Consider the following 6014-nt stretch of genomic DNA (forward strand, 5'->3'; position numbering starts at 1 on the left):
ATTGGCAATGGTTTATGAATTTATATTTTCCTTCAGAGGTTAATTTAGCTGGCAGAGTTAAAGACATTTGAGACTAATTTTGCATAATTTTTGTTTTCTTATTGCGTATTGAGCAGAAAGTTTCAGTGAAGCGGAGTAAAAATGTTAACAAACATATTACATCTGTTGTTTTTTCATTATTCCTTTGTATTAATATACATGAAAAAAGCAATTCAGTCCTAATGTACAAATTGACTTAGAATTTAGTTATTTATTTGCTTTCCTCACTTTATATGGTTAATAATTTTTAGAGACTAGCTGTCCTAGGACATCTAAGTTGTAATTATTAACTAACATAATAACATATTTTATTTATTTAATACATGTATACTTTTTAAATGGGCTTCCCAGGTAGCGCTAGTGGTAACGAACCCACCTGCCAATGCAGAAGAAAAGACCTGAATTCGATACCTGGGTAGGGGAGATCCCCTGGAGGAGGGCATGGAAAGCTACTCCAGTATTCTTGCCTGGAGACTGCCAAGGAGAGAGGAGCCTGGCGGGCTACAGTCCATGGGGTCACAAAGAATCACACAAGACTAAAGCAACTTAGCACCCACACACACATACTTTTGAAACCCACTCTGACCCATCATTTATATGAGCCCTTGTTGCGTTATTATTTCATCTGTTGTTTCTCAAGTTTCCACACATGATGCTGCCAAATTTATACTTCTTATAATGTTTAAACTTTTGATTCAATAAATAAGAATTCAAAAACATTCAAAATAACTGATTAAGGGTATAAAAAATTCTTTTGAATGTAATTATATATTGTATTGCGGTCCAAATAAATGTCTAATGTGGTTCAATACAGAGAAATTAAGTATTTTATGTCACTACATGCCAGTCATATATTGTGTTAAATTTATAAATTAACTAGATGACCTTGAGATAAAAACTAGGTGTTTATTTATTAATTGGAGTGATTACATAACAATAATAATTGGTCTCTACATATATATAAAAATTGGTAGTAATGATAGGAGGTAATAATACAAAAACAACAGATCCATATGTATGTAGATGCTTTATAATCCGTACAATTTTTTCAATTCTGTTCTTATAGAACGCTTTGTGATTGTTAAGACTAGAGTCTTCACACAAACTTGTTTCTGAGGAAATGGAACATTTTGCAACCTAGCTCTACCCAGGAATGAAGACAGTATCAAAGAGCCATTTATACAAACTTAGCACATCTTGGCATCCATTAGACCATCCCCCTTTCTAACAAAAAGCTAGAAGGGGGAATTTTTGTCACTCTGTAGAATTTATTTCTGCTCAATTATTGTAAATTATGAATAATTCTTTTTATGGAATGGGTTAAACACTTTTTTTTCTCTACCAAGAGTTTCAGGCATTATTAAAGAGAAGTATCTGAATCAAAAGGATCAAAATGATATTACCATAAAAATTATAATGCCAAGAAAAAATGGTGTACAATGCCCCCCTCACAAAATGACACTTTCCTGATTTGGCATATTTTTCATAAACAAATGAAAAGAATAGCCAAGATCTGTATTGCAAAAAAAAATGTTGGATATTAAAGTTTGAATCAATACTTGAAAATGGTAGTTGAAAAAAAGTATGCGTTTCTAAATTGAAAAGTTTTTTTGATCCCTAATTTTCATCATTTTAAATTTTGGAAAATTGAGAACCAGCAAATTAGAATTAATAGTGAATAAATTGTATGCATAACTAAAATATAAAAGCAGGAAAAATCATCTTGAAAGAAGAATGAGGGCAAGTGTTAGAATAGTGAAGATAAAGGCACTACAGCAAGTAAGTTGTGAAAACATGATTGCACCCTCTCTTCCAAATTCTTGTAGCCCCTGTTTAAAAGATTCTTTCACAATTTTATTTTCAGATCTTTTCCATCAATTTCCTTCTTATTTGATATCTGATTAACAAAATGTGGGAAGATAAATGCCTCTACATGTATCCTTTAGCAGAAGGCTGAAAAATTATGGATGTAAAATATAGGATACAGATGGTCCCCAACTTAACTATGGTTCGATTTGGGATTTTTTAACTTGATGATGGTGTGAAAGCAATACAAAATCAGTAGAAACAGTTCTTCAAATTTTGAATTTGGATCTTTTCTCAGGCTGCTGATATGTGATATGATTCACGATACCCAAGCTTTATTATAAAATCGGCCTTAGAAGACTTTGCTGAGCTGTAGGCTAAGGTACTCATTCTAAGCATGTTAAAGGTAGGCTAAGCTAAGCCATGATGTATGGTAGGTTAGTTATATTAAACACACTTGAAAATTAACAATATTTATGAATTAAAATGGATTTATTGGGATGAAATCTCATTGTAAGTCAAGGAAGATCTGTATACTTTTAAAGGAAGACTCAGGAATTCTGTTGTTTGTGGTTAGTTCATATCACATTTGTACCACTGAATCTCATGATTTTTCCAAAACTAATAGCTGATTACATAGACTGTCAATAAGTAAAAATATCTAAAGTGAACGTAGTGAATAAATATAAATATCCCAAATTATGTTTGTTCATTTCTTTTTGTATTTTAAGTAACAATATTTGTTACAACGCCTTAATATTTATGCCAAGGTGCAAGACACATGACTGAGGAGTTTACATAATATTCATTATACATTGTTTCTTATACTATGAGAAACCTGTGCAAAATTGAAATTCAAATATTTCCATATATATATCCATTCATAAAATTAAAATACTCTCAGTATCAGTCACTTTACATTCCCAGTGAAAGCTTATAAGTCCTACTACTTAAGATAAAATTTGACAAAAAGATTTAAGTCTACCTAAAGCATGAATGCTGTTGTTTTCAGCAAGGTGTAAGTGGCTGCGAGCCAGCTATAGCAGTTCGTGCCAGAAAATCTGTACACCGGAGCCTTATAGAGAATGATTAGTTAACATCATTTTAATGATGAATTAATGAGCAGTAAAAGCATTCTAAATCCAATATGTACAAAACCTTCTATTTGAAGACGCAGGACCAGGGAGAACAGATCCATGACCTTTGTGATACTGGCAAAGGCTGGGTTCACCACAGTTAACGCCCAATCCGTCTTTCAAGGTTAACTACACATGCCATGCTGGGAAATGAAACAATTACTAACGAATTTTATAGGATATTCTGTCAAATTTAAAAGGCAATCAGAAGTCTAAATGAAAATTATGCCTGAGGAAAGCATATAAAAGGAAAGAAACTAGGAAGGTGTGTGTAGGTACACCTGTGTATGTGCGTATTGCCTGTAAAAGACACCTTCAGAAAAAGGCAACATAAACTTTTCAAGTACACAGATGAAAATCCTTATACTGAATGAAGGGAATACCCAGCTTATGGGAATGGAAGTGTATTCAGGAAGGACAGCATCTAATCATCTGGGCAATTCTAGCACAGCAAGGGTAGATGATTCATTATTCTGTAATTAACTTTTAATTAACTTTACTCTGCTTTACTTATTTTAGAAAATTAAATAAACTTCATTTTATTGCTCATGCTAAACCAATGAACAGAAGCAAGAGTTCTGCTCTAATTAAAATAAGCAGTTGAGCAAAATTGTGTGTAAAGCATAATGAAGAACTGTTTCTGTCCAATTGATGTATTTCTTATATTCTGAAACACTTTGGTAGGTTTTTCAAGAATTCTGTTAGGCACTGAAATGTGATTTAAGAAGTAATATTACAGGCCAGTTTTCAGTATGGGATACATAATTAATTCAAACTTATTAAGTAACATTTTGAATTTGATGATTGAGAGAGAGGAGAGGAGAAGGAAGAAGGGAGGGAAAGAGAAATAATTTGAAATTATGCTTCTTTCATCAGTCATCACAGCTGTATATATGTTTATTGTAGAATACATATGGGGCTTCCCTGGTGGCTCAGATATTAAAGAATCTGCTGCAATGCAGGAGACCTGGATTTGATCCCTGGGGCAGGAAGATCCCCTGGAGAAAGAAATGGCAACCCACTCCAGTATTCTTGCCTGGGAAATCCCATGGACAGAGGAACCTCGAAGGCTACAGTCCGTGGGGTCACAAAAAGTCAGACATGACTGAGCAACTAACACTTTCACTTCATTTTCAGTATACATATATAAATAGGTACCCTGGAGCCAAAAGGAGAAGTCATTGAGTTAATAAAGTAAGATTACATATTTTTCATCCTTTTTTCGATTTTAGTTTTTATTCATTTTTAAACTTTTGTTACATGTTTTGGTGTTAATCCTGAGACAGTAAAATTCAGTAATCAAGTGATATTCTAGTAGTTCTAATTATGTCCTACAAGAGAATATTTGACAAAAGAATAAATGACATTTAATTTGGGGAACTTGTACTATAATATTCTAAAAGTCAAATGAATGAGTATTTGAATACCAAAGTCATTAAGATATTTTCTATTTTGTTTATAACTCCTAAAGTTATAAAAACATCTACATAACTCAACGTATCATTTATTAAAATCCTTTATTTCACCTGTCAAGAACTTTTGGGTTCATTGATGACAGTCTGTTGCATCTCCGTTCTACAGTAGTAACCCAATGACCATTCCATTTCTGATTTCAAATTCTAAATTTTGTAGTTTGGAATTTCTGAAATCTTCTGATTGTTACCTCTGATTTCTGCCTTCTCTAATTTTTAATTTATTCTGTACCTATTTTTTCCTTATCATGTGGAATTATTAAATATCTTGTGTTCTTTACAGTATGAGGATTCCTTAAAAAACTAGGAATAAAGCTACTATATGACTCAGCAATCCCACTACTGGATATGTACCCTAAGGAAACCAGAACTGAAAAAGACCCAGTACCCCAGCGTTCATTGCGGCGCTGTTTACAATAGTTTGGACCTGTAAGTAACCAAGATGTCCATCAACAGATGAGTGGATACAGAGGTTGGGTACATATACACAAGGAAATATTATTCAGCTATAAAAAGGAATGCATTTGAGCCAGTTCTAATGAGGTGGGTGAACCTAGAGCCTATTTTACAGAGTGAAGTGAGTCAGAAAGAGAACAACAAATATCATCTATTAACACATACATATGGAGCCTAGAAAGCCAGCACTGAAGTCCTACTTACAGGGCAGCAAAAGAGGCATAGACATTTTAGACACAGTCGGGGATGGAGAAGGTGGCACCATTCGGGAGAATGGCATTGAAACACATATATTACCACATGTAAGATAGATAGCCAGTGGGAGTTTGGTGTATGAAGCAGGGAACCCAAAGCCAGTGCTCTGTGACAACCTGGAGAGGTGGGATGGGGAGGGCTCAGGGAGGGGGGTTTAGGAGGGAGGGGACATATGTATACCTAATGCCAATTCATGTTGATGTATGGCATAAACCATCACACTATTGTGAAATAATTATCCTCTAATTAAGAAAAAAATTCTGTGTTCTCTAAGGGCGTCATCTCTTTCTGGTTACACTACTTATCTACCCAGCCTTTAAATATAATCAGCCTTGTCAACAGCATCAGTACCAGCATCCTAGAGATTCCTTGCCCTATTAAAAACTCCTAGGTAGTGCTCGCTTCGGCAGCACATATACTAAAATTGCAACGATACAGCGAAGATTAGCATGGCCCCTGCGCAAGGATGACATGCAAATTCGTGAAGCGTTCCATATTTTTAAGACCCAGAGGGATGGGGTGGGGAGGGAAGAGGGAGGGGGGATCGGGATGGGGAATACGTGTAAATCCATGGCTGATTCATGTCAATGTATGGCAAAAACCACTACAATATTGTCAAGTAATTAGCCTCCAATTAATAAAAATAAATGAAAAAAAAAAAAAAAAAACCTCCTAGGTAACCTATCTTTTCCCGTGAGAGATCCCTGGTTTTTCGATCTGCAAAGCATTGAACATTGCAAAGTAATATGTATAGGAGACTGGGGAAGTGAAAATGAACCAGGCCAACCAAACAGCTTGATTGGGTCAGAATCATCTTTAGCTAGAACTTTCTCATACTCTTAAACTTGCT

The 6014-nt window shown here is 34.5% G+C and overlaps 1 non-coding gene across 1 annotated transcript; it reads left to right on the top strand.

Annotated features, from left to right (window-relative positions):
- The first annotated feature begins 5558 nt into the window (after window positions 1-5558).
- Window positions 5559-5665, top strand: LOC122674944. Its single transcript, XR_006335107.1, has one exon. It is a non-coding gene; the product is annotated as a U6 spliceosomal RNA (small nuclear RNA).
- Window positions 5666-6014: the final 349 nt, after the last annotated feature.

Source organism: Cervus elaphus, chromosome 18, assembly GCF_910594005.1.
Source record: "Cervus elaphus chromosome 18, mCerEla1.1, whole genome shotgun sequence".
NCBI classification, from domain to species: Eukaryota; Metazoa; Chordata; class Mammalia; order Artiodactyla; family Cervidae; genus Cervus; species Cervus elaphus.